This window comes from Phodopus roborovskii, unplaced genomic scaffold (genome assembly GCF_943737965.1).
Source record: "Phodopus roborovskii unplaced genomic scaffold, PHOROB, whole genome shotgun sequence".
NCBI classification, from domain to species: Eukaryota; Metazoa; Chordata; class Mammalia; order Rodentia; family Cricetidae; genus Phodopus; species Phodopus roborovskii.
This window is the reverse complement of record NW_026126434.1, coordinates 11,633,345-11,651,227: the sequence shown is the minus strand read 5'-3', so window position 1 is coordinate 11,651,227 and position 17,883 is coordinate 11,633,345. Positions and strand designations below refer to the sequence as shown.

The 17,883-nt window shown below is 39.0% G+C and overlaps 1 protein-coding gene across 1 annotated transcript in view; it reads right to left on the bottom strand.

Annotated features, from left to right (window-relative positions):
- Ctnna3 (catenin alpha 3) overlaps window positions 1-17,883 on the bottom strand; it is a 1,153,843-nt gene that overhangs the window by 824,172 nt on the left and 311,788 nt on the right. The gene's annotated exons all lie outside the window — the stretch shown is intronic.

Sequence of the window (17,883 nt, the reverse complement as noted above, 5' to 3'; positions counted from 1 at the left end):
AGGAGTCATTCAGGAATACTCAGATACCATGTAAATCAGACCTTCTTATTAAAATTAGTTGTTCGAGGCCTTGGCTGATTCTATCTAAATATTCAATATCTACTTTCATCACTACATTATATGGAAGATAGCATTCAGTAAGGTAACAATATAATAGCTGTTGAGCACTGTGCTGGCCTCATACCATAGACCAGAAAATTAAAATGGCATTTGATCCACAAGCATTGAGATATTCTCATCAGCGCCTATCTCAGTGCCTGAGGCATAGCAATGACAGTAATGAAATTATTGAGGAGAATGGATAATAAAAGTGGCAGTCAGCCCTTAGCCTGGAGACCATCCCCGCTGAGAAAACCTATGGATCAGAAGAACCCCCACAGCATACAAGTACACTCATAGTTTTGCTTTCAGCCTAAATCCTGAGTATGAGCCTAAATATTGTGTTTTGTGCCTATTGGCTGATTATGATAAATCCTCAAAGATTATGTCAGACTGGACCAAGTTTTAAAGATAAATTGACACCATGCCTTCAGTCTCCTGAGGGATGGGATAACTGTATAATATGTAGTCATTATTAGCCTTCCTCTCAAAGAAAAAGGGAGCACTCTTCTGCTCTCCTTACTGTTCACTGAAGAAAGACTAGGACAGAAGTTAAAATGTGCCAGAAACTAGCTGTAGTCTACATTCCTAAGAATGCCAATTTGAAAAGTTGTTGGAAAAGAAAAGAAAATTTGATTTATTAAAACTAAATCTAAGATTTGTTTAGACCAAATAACAAAGCATAAATGCTAGTGTGATCAGTAGATCTTATAGGATCTTGAATAATAATGAGATGAAGAACTTTCATGTGTTTATTTTTAATTTGATTTTCAAAGCCTAGCAATACAGCTAAAATCTAGTAGTCTCTAGTGTTCCTAAATATCAGTATTTGAAAATGTCTCTGCTTGATAGACCCATGTCTGTCGCCATGCACAAAACTCAAGTCCAAATGGATCAAAGACCTCAACATCAATCCAGCCACATTGAACCTCTTAGAAGAGAAAGTAGGAGGTACCCTTGAACAAATTGGTATAGGAGACCGCTTCTTGAACATAACTCCAGGGGCACAGACACTGAAAGAAACAATTAATAAATGGGACCTCTTCAAACTTAGAAGCTTCTGTAAGGCAAAGGACACAGTTGACAAGACCAAACGGCAGCCCACTGACTGGGAAAAGATTTTCACTAATCCTATATCCGACAAAGGGCTGATCTCCAAAATATACAAAGAACTCAAGAAACTAGTCAACAAAACACCAAATAACCCTATTAAAAAATGGGGTACAGAACTGAAGAAAGAATTCTCAATGGAGGAAATCAAAAAGGCTGAAAGACACTTAAGAAAATGCTCCACATCCTTAGCTATCAGGGAAATGCAAATCAAAACAACTTTGAGATACCATCTTACCCCTGCCAGAATGGCTAAAATTAGAAACACCAGTGATGACTTATGTTGGAGAGGATGTGGAGAAAGTGGAACACTCCTCCACTGCTGGTGGGAGTGCAAACTCATACAGCCACTTTGGAGATCAGTATGGCGGTTCCTCAGGAAAATGGGAATTAGTTTACCACAGGACCCGGCAATCCCCCTCTTAGGCATATACCCAAAGGATTCACATCAATGCAACAAAGACATCTGTTCAACTATGTTCATAGCAGCACTATTTGTAATAGCAAGAACCTGGAAGCAACCTAGATGCCCTTCAATTGAAGAATGGTTAATGAAGATGTGGCACATCTACACAATGGAATACTACTCTGCAGAAAAAAATAATGGTATCTTGAAATTCGCAGGCAAGTGGATGGCACTTGAAGAAACCATCCTGAATGAGGTAACCCAGTCACAAAAAGAGGAACACAGTATGTACTCACTCATATATGGATTTTAGACCTAGATCAAATGATCACCAGCCTATAATTCACATCACCAGAGGAACTAGGATACAAGTTGTATTCTAAGAGATTCATATAAAGTCCCTCACAGAACTGGGAAGGGACAAGTCCCCCAGACCTCAGGTATAGTGGGGGGAGGACAGCTAATGGAGAGAGAAGTAGGAGAAAATGAGAGGGAGGAGAGGAAGGCATGTGCGACCAGGAGGATTGAGCCTGGTTAGGAATGGAAAATAGGAAAGAGAGAGAGAGACAGAGACAGAGAGAGAGAACATAAAAGAGGGAGCCAATATTGGTTTGAAGATAAAGTTGAACACAAAGAAAGGTCGAGGGAACTACAAGACTGCTCCCAACTAACAATCTCAGCTTCCGTGGAAAGGCTATCATAAATGCCCTTCCCGGAGAGTGAGATCAACAACTAACTTCTCCATGGAGTCCTCAACTAATGCCTGTTGAAAACAGGAGCAAACACCCATACATAAACACTGAGTCAAACTAGAACCCAGAAGCAGATGGAGAGGACAAGACCATGCGGTAGAAGTACATAGAGACAGCTTACCTGAACAAGGAGGAGCTAAGGGCCACTAGACTGATAGCTGGGAAGCCAACAGGGGTCTGACTCGGACCCCCCCTGAATATGGGTCTCAGCCAGAAGGTCTGAGCAGTCTAAGAGACCTCAGACAGTGGAGCCAGGATGTATCCCTGGTGCACAAAAGGACTTTGCAAACATATCCCCCATGGAGGGATAACTGCCTTATTCTAGAGATAGGAGAGAAGCCCTAGTCCCTACTTCACAGGACCTGTCAGATCTACATGACCCCAACTGGATGGCATTCCCCTACATATTGTATTGTGGTGGGGGGTTGGGAGGGGAGGGTGTTTAGAGTGCATGGGAGAGGGTAGAGAGGGCAAAAGGGAGGGAAGTAGGGAGGGAGAGCTTGGGGGGAGGGAGGGAGGGAGGGAGAGGGAACTGGGATCGACATGTAAAATAATAAAAAAAAAAAAAAAAAAAAAAAAAAAACGCTTTGACTCCAAAATTTAAGTTGAAGAACAAGTTACTGGGGAAAAGTATTTCTATTTTTGTTTCCACAGAAAATGAAAAGATGTGGATTCCTTACAGACTAATGTGGTTTGATCACACCAGACCGCCTGAAACAGAGTACAAGCTGATCCTACATTCCAAACAGCTGGACAAAACAGCCCTACAGACTACAGCTAGGATATCTGAATCTTCTTCGAATCCCCCAAGACAGCGCCCCTTACCAGCAGGAAGTAGTTTGGAAAGAACGACGCCCAAATTCCCAAATATTGTGTATAAATGTTTGTTTTCATTTAATTGGACTTTGTTATATAAAATTAAATAAAAAATACTCTATATGCATAAAAAAATAAAATAAAATAAATTTAAAAAATTAAAAAAAAAAGAAAATGTCTCTGCTTACACAGTATAATATAAACAATTTTTGTATACATATATTCATGATTTAAAAAAATATTAGCCTTTAATATACCTTTAGTCATTGAGACAGATAAAGAAATCCACCTCTCTCCCTGTGGTACTAGGAAAGTGGTAAGCACTGTAAAGCTGTTTTAAAATGATAAAAATCATATTACTGATAATGACAAGTTCTTTAGTTCCTTGACTTCCAGTTGTAAGAATTCCTACTGAATTCCATTTCCTTGTAAATAATCAAATATGCTGGAATTTAACTAGCAGGTGCTGGACTCTCTCTTGCTGACCTGGCTGTCTTGAGCAAAGAAACTGTCAATCAAACAGCTGGTCAGATTTATTCTGATGCCACCATGGCTATGTTGAATCCTCTGTGGATGCCCTGAAAACAAACACACTAACACAATGAATGTAATTGTTCCTTCTCTGGAAGGGATTGTCTCAGACAGGAATATTTCAAAGGGTTTGCACTGGGTTCTTTGATGATCAAAAGTCTTGACAATACTAGATGGACCTTGTAACCATTTTTTAACCCAAACATGGCAGTTCCCCTTAGCCTAGGATTATGACAGGGACAAAAGGCACAATGATATAAGTGGTACAAATACAAGACTCTATTTGCAAGCAAGGTGAGCTATGGTTGGTGCAAGTACCTTCATTTGCAAGTGAGGTAGGCTGTGATTTATGCAAGCATTCCTTTTCTAGATAAATATAACCAAGTTGTTTGGCTCAGTAAGTGGGTTGGAAGTCTCCAACTTCCCTGTGCCGCCTCCCCTCATATTGCAACATTACGTACAATGAAAAGCATCTCTCAAGTGACCTTTTCTTGTATACTTTTTATAGTAAGAGCTGAGCTAGTGATGCAAAGAAACAGACACAGCAGCATGGCAAGAAAGCAAGGGCACCATATCTGCAACAGCTGAATGCTTGATAGGCTGAGCTGCAAAAGCATCCAGAAGACCAGCTGCTGCACTGCTGTGTAAGAGACACCTGAACTGTTTGAGAGAGTATCCATGGCAGAAACAAGGGGAATGTTAGAGTACAAAAGATGGAGAGTTTAGGGGGCAATGAATAGCATGTCATAAAGGGCTAGAAGACATAAACTACAAGCCCAGAACACTGTAAAAATTCCAGAAATCTCTAGAGCCTTTGAAGCCAAGGTTGTGGGCCAGCCTTGACTGCAGCGGTAATGCTGGCTACTGTCAAGGTTGAGGAATCATGAATTTCTATGATTGAGCATACAGTATGTGTAGAACAGGAGCTCTGGCACCTACATCTACACAAGAGCTCCAGTGCATGCACAGTGAAGGGTTCTGATGACAGAGAACTTCATTAAAGCTGTCCCAAGAGAGGAGGCCACATGCTGCTTTTCCTACCTTCTTGCTACTGCTCACTGCTCTCCAAAACTGCTTGGTATAAAATCTGCCAAAGACAAGCTCTTATCAAGCTTCTCTGACTCTACCTGCAACTATAAATTCGATCCTTGAGAAAAATCAAGGAAGACTATGGTTAATCTCAGCTGAAAAGAAGCACAAGGACACAGCATCAGAGGCAGGGGAATGGAAAAAGAAATGAGAAAGAAGGAGGCTACAAGAAAAACCACCACAAACCAAGCAGGGGAGAAAAAGTAATTCATGATGTCCTCTTCCAGGATCTCTACATAATCCCTAGAAAGAGTTCTGTTGGCTTACCTTGCTCTTTGAAAAACTACAGGTACCTAGTAAGCCCAAAGACACATGATTCAGTACCACTCCTGCAGCTCTTTTTCTCTTCTGTAGAGACTCCAAAACAAGAAACACAAAGATTCTGGAAAGTAGTTCTCCCTATCTCCTCATTAGTGACCTAGTTTAAATGAGACACCCTGCCTGTTCTCGCCCTGACTTTTGCAGAGAACCTGACACATTAAGATTCAGAGCAATGTCTTCTGGATTACTCTGATGATATCCTCACCACTAGATGGACTTAGCTTCAAGACATAATGCACTCCCAAAGATTTCTAAATTGACAGAGAAGCAGGATACAGTGGGAATACACTGGGGTGCTTCTCTTCCATGGCTTGTTTACACAGAAAGCACTTATTTTCACTTGCATTGTATTTCCTTGAAGTGCACAGTGTCTCTAGGAATTAGCTTAAATCCTAAGGCTAGCCCCCATGTATCATTCACCTGTGTCTGCTGGGTACCATCTGAAGAAGCAGTTATCAGTGCTTCCTCTGGAGCCAGGACCAGTAAGAAGAAAGGGGAGGTGACTCACAAGACAGGTACTTATAATACTCATTGAGAGGCAAGAAGGGATGCTTTTTTTAAAAATAAATAAATAAATGTAGATTTCCTTTCCCTGACAGAATGATCAGCCTCATGTTACTGACTCTTGGAACTCAGTTTAAGTCACTTCAATATTACATATTTTTGTCTTAAACTGGAAAATAAAGAGTTCTAGTCCTATGTAAATTTTAGATGCTACCAAGAAATGCAAGAAAACATACTCCAATTTTATACCCAAACTTAACGCAGGGATGAAGACGGCTTGTTGATAATCCAGGAAAATATGAATTTATATGTAAACTTAAGAAATTTTAAGATTGAAAAGCTTGCACAATTAATGGGACTAGCATTTTGTGTAATTTTCTCTGCTACAGAAAGTAATAGATTCAATACCAGTAAAGAAAACATGGTTGAAAAAATCCCTGATTTCTCCTCCTAGCTGCTAGTTTTCTAAGTTCAGAAAAGGGTGAGCAGAAGCTTAGATAAACTAAATGAAGACAGAATCGCTACCCCCACTCCCATTGTACCTTCATTTTATTTCTCCTTCCTGTGAGCACATGTTTTGAACTTAATGTCACATCCAATCTGCCACATTTTTGCTCTTTATATCTGCTGGAGTCTTTTGTCCCTTGAAACTCAGATACATCTGTTAAACCTTTTGAATACAATGAAGCTCCAAAAGCTCGTCACAGCAGCCTCAACCCCACCATTGAAACAAGGCACCCCAGTCATAAAAATGTACAAAACAACAGAATGCACAATTTTACAAGCTTCCCAGTAATTCTTGATGTTTGTAAATTCCTTTTCTCCATATTATGCTGCCAGTATTCACAATAAATGAAACTGTCATTCGGCCACTCTACTAGAGAAAAGAGCAGACCAAGACTGAGTGGGAACCAAAGGCTTCCCTTGGTTTCCTTTTCTCACCATCAAATGTGAGATTCTAAGTAGAACTGTCCTATGTCTGCCCAGGGTCATTAGTATTTTACCAGACTTGAGGAGCAATGTAGTCAAGGCTGTCACATCTCTGCCTCCTCCAATAGTTAATTACCTCTCTCATAACCCAAGCTTTATCCTTGGGAATTGTTCCAGTAGCCTGGCAGACCACAAAGATCAGTATCCTAACATGAGATTTAGGGGGCCAAAATCCTCCACAGAGTCCCATCCCATGAATCTACTACTATAACTTCCGTGACTTCTGGTGGGGGGGGGGTTGGGGAGTTCAAGAAGAAAAATAGCAGAAACAACACTGATGCAGAATGTAATGTAGCAGCACCTGCTTGCTCTTCATCAGCATGCCAATAGTCATATCAATGAAAGAATTGCATGTTCTGAGCAATGACTCTTCATTAAGAACCTAGCTAAGGCCTTGGAGATAGTATGCCATTCAACATCTCAACAGTTCTATGATAGAGGAATTTAAGAGGAGTGTAGTATACCCACTTCACAGAAACTCACCAAACCCTAAGGGCAAACTGGCAGTTTCTACAATTTGAACAAGGCTCTAAGCCTTGAAATCAATACTATGCAGGATCTTCCTAATTGTGGCAGTAAGTGACTGACGTGAAGTGAAATATAGCACCCAATATCCACTCTCTTGAACCATGAACTTTGTTGAGTCACCAATAAAGAAACTATAGAATTTCCTCATTTTTAAAGAACTAGTGAAGGTGCTAACTTTAAGGCATCTCCACACTCATCTTAAGATTTCTAAGCCACAGGCCTCACATTGCCAATGTGTGCTAGAAATAAAAGTGTAAGTACCATGATATTGTTAACATAACTCCATGGGAAACCAGAGCTTAGCAGTTTTATAAAGCAAAATAGAGCTTTCCCAGTTAATTGCACATGTCCATTCTTTTCAGCTCATCTTCCCAGGCACTAGCATTTGCTTAGTACCTTTCTGATATCTGTTCTTATCTTGAAAATGACATAATAGAAAATATAACACAAACGCCCATGATGGCCTACTTAATAACATGGATGATAGATGGAATGGCAGGGCAGCATAGAGAAAAATCACTTTGGGTTTGTTGACTGGGGATACTCTATGGGTAGACAGGGCCTAGACCTGAGCAATAATAATTTTAGGGGAACTTTCAGCTTGGATGAAAAATTCAAGTCTAGTATTCATGCTAGAGATTAGCATGGATAAGCTCAGCAAAGGAGCCTGTACTAAAAAATTTATGAGGCATCACAAGATACATCCTGAGGAATCCAGGGCTTTTTAATAAGCAACGGTACAGGAGTGTAAAAGTTGTGGCACCATGAACTCTGTGAGGAAAGCAGTGTTTCCAGAGGGTGACTCAAACAGCAATGTTCAGAATGTATCATGGATTTTAAGAACAGAGCAAGGGAGACAGACTAGAGGATGTCTTCAGGCAATGGATGATGAGGAAGGAAAATGAAAAGACTGAACTGACAATGTGCATTAGAGATGATGTTCTGTGTTTAGTAGGACTTTGCCCTTTGTCTCATCTGAAGCTGATATTCCAGTTAGTTCTTGACTTCTGTCAAATAAATAAGAGATCCTTATAATTCCCTTTCTTCCCTTCCCTTTTTTTCCTCCTCTTACAACCTTCCTCCTCTCTTTTCCTCTCCTTCCTCTTCCTCTTCCTCCTCTCTGTCTCTCTGTCTCTGTCTCTTATTTCTCTGCTTGTCTTCTCTCTGTCACACTGTCTGTCTGTTTGTGTGTGTGTGTGTGTGTGTGTGTGTGTGTGTGTGCGTGTCTGTGTGTCTGTGTGTCGGTGTGTCTGTGTCTGTGTCTGTGTTTCCTGCTGTGGAGAATTAGGAACCATACCCCTGTTCCATGATGTCACAGTCACAAAAGGATGCATCATGCATCCCCCCCCTATGTCACTGCTTCAAGGAATCTGAACACTCAGCAGGCTTTGTCAGTGCAGAATCTCAGCTTGTCTATGTTAAGCTGTTGATATTACAGGGTTTGTTACTCAAATACAGCCTAATCTCATCTTGAACAAAGATAACTATATCAGAATTGATAACTATGCTCAGGAACTTTGATAACCCTAGAGTTTTGGAAGCAAGTATGAAAAATAGGTATGAGACAGAATCTTCCATTGTCTTAAATAATTGGGGCGATGTACTACATTTAGAAAATACTGACTGTGCAATTTGAGAAACACCAGTGTTGTGTCCGCTGTTTTAATTAGCATTAGTTATTTTAATCATACTCTTATGTTAAGTTGTCAACAAAACAGAATTTGTCCTATTCACAGTAGCAGCACACTTAGTAACAGCAGTTTTCCTAAAAGGTAAAATCAGAATTTAGTAAAATATCTACATAGATGTATTGTCCTGGAGAAAGCTCTGTCTCAGGACTCTGTGAAAACAGAAAGGTGGGAGAGGTTCTAGTACAGTGGTTCTCAGCTTTTGTAATACTGGATCTTTAAATGTGATTCCTCATGTCGTGGTGATCTCCAACCATAAATTTGTTTTGCTGTTACTTCATAACTGTAACTTTGTTATGGTTATGAATCATAATATAAGTATTCTATATGCATGATATCTGATATGTGACCCTGTGAAAGGGTTGCTGGACCCCCATATTGAGAACCACTATTATAGAGAGCTAGCTGAGTTGTTAAAAGCATTCTGCTCTTGCAGAGGGCCCTGGTTCAACTTCCAGCACCCATAGGAAGGCTCACAAAAGCCTGCACTCCACTTCCAAGAAATACAACATGCTCTCCTGGCCTCTGCAGCCATACACATAAAGTAATTTGAAAGGAGAGACAGAGTAGGACTTCTCAGAAGACTTCTCTTTAGGGTCAGCAGTCTGGCTGCAGCAAGTGCTAAGTTACATGAGCAGAGGTCCATTCTGCTTTCTCTTCATTGTACATCAGCCCTGGAGGCACTATAAAGCAATGTCTTAGGCAACCTCCTGACAGACATTTTCTCATCCGTTAAATTCCCAATTTTGGGGTTCTGCTTCTAGGGCCTCTACAAGAATGTAACCCCAGTGGGTTACAAGAGCAAGCTTATCAAATCTCAGTTCCAATATTTCTCAGACTCAACCTGTTGAGTCTTCCCTGACTATACACAATTTCCATAGGCAAAAGCTGCCATGCCTATGTTTTGTGTCATGATGAAATGAAATGCCTTGTGTGATGGCTTTTTCTTATGTACTAGATCAACTTAGCAAACATTCAACCAAAAAGCATGGATTCAACACACACACACACACACACACACACACACACACACACACACACACACTTCTGGAGAGCTTTGTACCAAGAAGCATATTAAAATAACTTTAGCTTTTGGCTGTTTGTCATCTGACATATTGGCATCATCCTCAGGGCTTTGCAGTATTCTCCAAAGAAAGGTGAAGACACTGATTATCAATCTCCTTTTGCCAAAGAAAAGACACATATAAGATCCCCCCAGCAAGATCAAAGCAGAATCTAAGACAATATAGCAGAATAAACCAAATCACTCATACAGAAATTAACCTCCTCACCTTGGTTGCTTCGGAATTCAACATTAATCAATAAAGCAGATTTGGACAAGAACAAGCAGACAAGATATGATTTTAAAAATTTCATCTGCAAACTGCATTTCAGTATGCGTCTTTATTTTTGACAAGGAGCAAGCCTGAAATAACTCTCGAAGCCCTGGCGAGCAGGCTTCTTGGGTAGTAGAGCAATGCCAAATACCCACAGGGACTCTATGCTACATTAGGCCACTGGCATGCTCCATGATAACACCTACAGATCCTCCACATAGGACACAGATATGAAAAGGCCATGTGTATATCAAAATATTTAGTAGCAACATGCCACTTCGGATGGCATTTTAAATCATCTTCCTGGGGGTCTTTTGTGGAGGATAATGAAGGGGTGGAGACTTCATTACAATAATCCTGACCAGCCAAATCTCCAAATGTACCTCATGTGGTCATGGAAACTATTTGTTTTAATTTAAAATTAATTAAGCTTGAGTTAGAGTGAAAAAGGAGTGGCCCTAGAGCTCTAATTGCAGACACTGGGTACAACACAAAGACAGGCATCCCCAAGCTACAGCCTTGAATTTCTGCCATGAAAACCATTAATCAATACAAAGAAAGAGCTTGCACACTTCACTGCCTGTACTCAGTCCCATCTGCTAAGTGCATCATTGCCAATACATGTTCCCCTGTGCCAATGACACAGAGCATGCATGATGCTTGTATACTTCCACAAAAAGAATGTGGTGTCATCTGATCTTCAGGAGGAATTGTCTACCTGAAAACAACGCCATGAATTTTAACACTTGCTTGACTCTCCCAAATTGCTTTAAAACATAGACTATATGACCTCCTCAACACAAGAGAAAGTTTGAGTTTGGGGTTAAAATTTGGAGATTCAATGATTATCACTGTGACATACATCCATATATATGCATACTATGTGCGTGTATAGGACACTTGGGAAGAGTTTCAGCAAGGGTATCTAGGAGTGGCTAGGGGTAGGAAATGGGGGAGGAAAGTGATATAATTCTATTTCAATTAAAATCATCTTTTAAATAAATAAATAAAAGATTTCACAAATTAAAAATAGATTCAAACATGCATCAAATGTATTTTGAAAAAACCCAAATAATTATCATAAGTAGAAATAAAAAATAATAGGTCAAAATGCATGAAAGATAAAGTTTAAATGATGGGCTTTATAACTATTTTAATTTAGTCTAGTGCAGTGGTTCTCAACCTTCCTAATGCTACAATTCTTTAATACAGTTCCTTATATTGTACTGATCCCCAACCATAAAATTATTTCATTGCTGCTTCATAACTGTAATTTAATATGGTTATGAATCACAATGAAATATCTGTGTTTTCCTATGGTCTTAGAACACTCCTATGAAAGGTCAGGGTTGCAACCCACAGGTTGAGAACTGCTGGTCTAGTTGATTTAGTGACTATAGTGGGAGTGAAAACTGCTAGTCTAATCACTGGGCTTTAAATAAGAAGAGTACCTGGAGGCTCTTTGAGTTCCCAAACATGCAGTCTTGACCAAGTCCATCAGAAACTCTGGCTGGTACCAGAAATCAGTGGTTTATCTTAACCACTCTTGGTAATTCTATCATGTAGATGAGTTTGAGAACTACTAACTTATTAAGTGGGGTTCCATTTTGTAAGAATTATTGCCTATATTCTTAATTCTCTGTGCTATACTAAAGAATAATAATTATTCCTAAGTTGATAAGTGAGGAAATATGACTTATAAAATTGTCCTAGTTTCATTACTGTTGCTGTAATAAAATAACCCAGCAAAAAGCAACATGTGGAAGGGAAAGGTAATTTGACTTACAGGCCCAAGTTACAGTCTATTGTTTCAGGGAAGTTAAGGTAGGAATTTAAGCAGCTAGTCACATCCCATCTAAAGTCAGCATCAAACAAAGAAAAAATCATATCCATCCTTGCTTGCTTGCTTCTTTCACTTTGTACAGTTCAGAACCTCACCTAGGGAATGGCATTGCCCACAGTGGATCTTCTCTTTAATAATCAAGATAATCCTCCACAGGCATTTTCACATGCAATTCTGATCTAGATAATTTCTCTTCCCTTGCAGGATGAACAGATAGCTCATCAGTTAAGAGCTCTTTAGAGGACCCAAATTCAATTCCTAGCAACCACATAATCATCTGTAACTTCAGTCCCAGTGGACCCAACACTCTATTCTGGCTCTGTGGACCCTGTACACACATGGTGAACAGGCATGCATGCATACAAAACACAAACTCAAATAAAAAATATCTTTTAAAATACTTTCCAAGGCTAGAAAGATAAGTACTTTTATGTTCTATTTTGAGTTTTCAAAGAAACAAAGCAATGGATTTTTGTTATGTTTTATTATAGCATTGGTATGTATGTAAAACATTTTGGATTTTGTTATAGCATTGTCATGTGCATGTAACAATATGCTTTTTCCTATAGTGTCTGAGTCTACTATAAATAACAAGAAAAGACTGTCAGAGAAAGCAGGAAGGGAATTTACATGTGCCATCCCTCTTTTAACTATACAAAACATAACGAGTGATGTTTTCCCTTGGATGAAGAAAAGAATTAAACCTAGGCTTCCATGGTGTGAAATCTAATACAAAGCTGATCACAGCAGAAGTCAAAGCCAAGCAGAGCCTCACAACACCTGCCCCTTGCCCAACTACCACAACCTGAGCCTTGTGAGACCATAATAGCTATACATCTGAAAGAAGAATCCCATCATTCATCCTCAAACTGGGACAATGAGATGGGTCAATATTCCACCCAGGAATCAAATGAAAACAGTCTTGTGGGTTGTTGCTAGGTCCACAAATTCAGTTCCAACCAGAAAGCAAAGATATCCAGGCCCAAATTCCAAAAAGTAGCTCCTAAACCCATTCCCACACAAGGAAGAATTCTGCAGACCAAAAAGGCAGGCTGAAGTTTTGTATGGCCAAGAAGTGGGCACCAGTGAGTGTCCCTTCCCATAGACTGAACAAGTTCTGTGGCTATGACATACAGGGCAATGCAATTTAACATCAGCTTTGACATCCAACAAATTATCTCTGCCACACATTCCTTCCTTTCAAGCACAGATACCTACGAGATGGTCCTTGAGGATAGACTCTTCTGAACACCAAGCTGAGACCTGCACCACTCCTAAGTACTCATATTTAGTCTACATCATTACCAGCAGAGTTTGGGTTTTACTGTATCCTTAAGTTGTGCTGGTCCTTAGTATAGCTTTGATGGCCAGGAGTGTGCCTTGACCAATACTATGCTGACTTTCTCAGCCATCATGGTATAGAGAAAGCTTCTATTCACTGTAGTAGATAGGATAGGATAAAAGTATTGTCCTTTGCTTTGGACTTCCTCAGGTCCAATGATGAAAACTATTCTGAGAGGATCCTATCAGTACCCACCTATATTTGGGCTTGTGGATGGAGCTTTTGGAAGAACCAGAATATCAGACTGAGAGACAACTATAGTCTATTTAGATTTTCTGCTCTGGCCAGCATCCCTGTACCTGATTAAAGGATCAGAAGTAGATAAACCATAGTGCAATAGTCCTTGGTCCAAATCCCCTTCCCCACTGCAATGCTGTCTTCAATAGAATAGTTTGCAGTTCAGAATAACACAGAATTACATAGAAAACAAAACCTTGATCCTACACAGGAATTCTGACCACAGATCAGAGACTTTACCCAGGCATCTGGTCTGATTTAGGTGTGAAGGGATGATAGATTTTTTAGATATCCTCCAGGTCATCTTGAAGAAGACACCAACAGCAATTATGGGCTTGAATCACCTTCTATCCATAAAATAAGAACTCTATTTCAACATGGGAAACCTTGCTTTAGAGGCCCACTAAGGAGTAAAAGTTAAAAGTATTTTTTTTCTTTTTTGTGTTGTATATAATTTATAGATAGTAAGTAAATCCTTGGGGGGAAATATAACACGTCAAAAGATTTTGTATAATTGCTTGCAAATTCAATATATCTTATATCATTATGTTTAGCTTACCTAAATCCAATGTTTCCTCAAAAGAAAAGTGTATAATTTTGTAATAAAATAGGAATAATAGAATTTATATAATGTTATATAGATTATCTAGATGTACTGAAAATTGAAAATTTGTATGCTTTCTCATCGTGTATGCTTCAAAAATGTGTAGTTATTACCAAGTAAGCTCTACAATGACTTCTAAAATTAAAGAATTATTTACCTTTGTAGTTTAAAATGTATTTATGGAACTGGAGATGTTGATCAGCTTTTAAGTGTACAGACCAATTTTTAAAAGGTTATTGATTCAATTTCCAGCACTTCATGGAGCTAACAATCAGTTCAAGGGGTATCTTATGCCCTCTTCTGGCCTCTGCAGGCAATGCAAGCATATGGTACACAAGCATGCATGCTTGAAACACACACACACACACACACAAATAAATAAAACAAATCTAAAACAGTAAGATAAAGTTTTCTAAATGGAAAAGCATGTGGGCTATTTCAAGTTTGTTATATGTGTTTATATAGTAGTGGGACTAGAAGCTAAAAGGCACACATGGATAGTAAAATTGGCTCATGTGGATTAGTTATATTAGAGACTATACTTTTCTATAAGCCAAAGCTTATATTATATAAAATTATATATAAATATGTAATTTATTGATTGTAGTAACCAGTTAAAACTGTGAGAATATTATTTACTTGTTGTACATAATTGGGATCTTGGTTTTCCACTTCTGTGATACTCCAGGCCTTTGCCTAGAGAAACCTAAACAAACACATTATCATGAAGTCAGGATATTAGTCTTGATTCTTAAGCTTCATATGTTCTCCATAGAAACGTATACATGACTCAAGACTTTTTACATAAAGCAGCTTTACAGTCTTTGCAGGTTAAACGCAGAAAGTTGTAATTATAATTTTAGTGCTATAAAGGTTCTGAAATTCCTGAACTGCAGGCACAGAATCCAACTACTGAGTCTGGAATAACTAAATAAACCCAGATGCCCAGGCTACACAATGCTACACAATGAGAATGTCGAGCACTTTCACAAATCCATGACCTTACCTGAGGGTCCAAACTCAGCACCAGAGAGGATCATATAACCAGGATAGGTGAATTCATGGATGGAGAATTTAAGAGTTAATTTAAGGAAACTCAGTGAGTGAGTCACTTTGGAAATATACCTCTCAGGCTTAGTCAAGTTTGTATGGTGAATTCCGTATAGTACATTATATGCAGCATAATGAGAATTTCCAATCCAGGACCATCAGCTAAACCACTCCCAAATTCCACATGCAGAGAAATGTTGAGATAATTACTATTATATGCCAATAATTTGGGGGTCAATTTGATACATGGGAGAATAAATAATACAGAGGGATAAGATGAAGGAGTCAGGGATAAAAAAGACTCAGATAATATAACTCCATGACACACTGAAACAACCATGTGCATCCCAGGGGCTATTAAAAGGTTGCTTGTGGATAGCTACATAAGGACATATGATAGGGAAAAGAGAGGGCAGAAAGGGCCACAAACTATTTGCAATCACTCCCTCTCAAAGGAGCGAAAAAATCAAGAAAGATTGGTTTGAGGGTGAATTCATTTTCCCAGGTTATTACAGAATTTGACAGCACTCCATATGACATACAAAAGGGCACCCAAGCTCCTGAAGCAATAATGCGTCATCCAAAGTCAAGTCATTTACTCACTGGAAAGATATGACTATTGTTTCACAGAGGGTCAAAAGACATCCCTCACAGTGTGGAAATGGAAATCAGCAAAGCCAAAGTCATTTGCAGCCAAGAATATATTTCTGTAACTGGAGTAGATTCAGAAATAAGCAACCATCTTTGAATGTAAGATAATCAAACATCAAACATCCGAACAGTTGGGCTGTTAAAGTAGTTTTGCTATTTTCCATAGTTTAACGAGAAAATTTATGAAACTATGTGCTATTAACATGGACTCTATTAATTACAGACTAATAATTCCATGTAATATGCTTTACATATTAACCATTAAGCAACATGCTATTTATAACTTAATATGCAACTATTCTGAATATAGATTTTAGCCATCAGTGTTCAGGTTTCTAGTCAGCAAACACCCAGATTTGGGGAGTCAAGCCCCCTCTGAGTTACATACACTGTGTTGTAATGTGCTCTTAGGAAAACATCAGGGAGATGGCTCAATATACTCATTTTGTTCTTGTCAGTAAATCATCTCCCCATGTAACAGTTCTTAGAATAAAATCACCAGCTGGGTGGCAAGGTTCTACACCAAGAAAGGTTGTGTTTTAGCCCTCTTGTACATGCAGTATAAACTTTAACATCATAAGAAGGAGGAAATTTACAATAAATACCCCGTGAAGAGATGACAATAGAAGGTTTTTTTTTTTAAACCTTCTGGGCAAGTTTGTTGGTTTTTAGATTTTAGATTTGTTTTTTTATTTTGTTGTGTAATATACATTTTGGTATTTCAGTTAGTACTGTAAGAGGCTTGTATTTCCTTAAGAAAATTGACAGGTCACACCAGTGACTAGTAATCTAATCTTTGTTTCCAACTGGATGATAGGACTTTATTCACTTCATCATTTGTAACATGTTCCTGTTCAAAAACATGGAGAAATGACCATGCCATATTTTTCAAAACTTAGAAGAAAAAAAAAAGTAATGGTTCCCTGCTTTGTTTTTCTTACCACCATAACCTCATAGCTTCTAAATACTTTTTTCATGAACCTAGGCACAAGGTAAGAGTATTTAAGTAATACTATAAATGAAATGTACAGGGTAAAAATTAACTTTAAAAACTAAAAGATATGAGTTCTAGAGAATACTCTAAAAATTATTTATGTTCCATTACTGGGAGACTTCTGGATCATTTGCAAGCTCTTGATTCTTGGTCTGGTGCACTGGTGATCTCCTAACTCTACATTCTTGGTCCTTCATCGACCCAGAATAGGTCCTGGTGCCATTTCCAGCCCCACCCCCTCAACAGATCAAGCCAAATAACTGTCACCCACATTCAGAGAGTCTAGTTTGGTAACACACAGGTTCCCCAGCTATCAGTCCATAGTCTATGAACTCCCACTAGCTCAAGACAACTCTGTGGTTTTCTCCATCATGCCCTTGATCCCAATTGTTCATATGATCCCTCCTCACTCTCTTCAGCTGAACTCCAGGAGCTCATACCAGCGGTTGGCTGCTTATCACTTATCAGATATAGGTTCTATGATAACAATTAGGAGAGTCAATAATCTGATTTAAAGGGGTGTCCATTCGGAAACCCTCTTCACTATTTCTAGGAGTCTTAACTGGGGTCATCCTTGTGGATTCCTAAGAATTTCTCTAGCACCAGGTTTCTCCCTAATCCCACAATGGTTTCCTCTTTCACTGTTCTTCCCCTCTGTCCCTTGTCCCTTCCCCAGCTTGGTCTTCTTGATCCTTCATGTTCCCATTCCCCATCTCCTCCTTTCTAACTCCCAGCTTACCCAGGAGATCTTAATTATTTTTCATTACTGGGGCCCTCCATATGTATCCCTCCTAGGATTCCCTTTTTTAATCTAGCTTCTCTAGGGTTGTGGCTTATAACCTGGTTATCCTTTGCTTTACATCTAATATCCACTTATGAGTGAATACATACCATGTTTGTCTTTCTGGGTCTGAATTACCTTTGACTGTGTTGCTTCTTAAAGATGAAAGATAATGAATACTACAGTCACAGAAAGATGGAACTAGGAAGA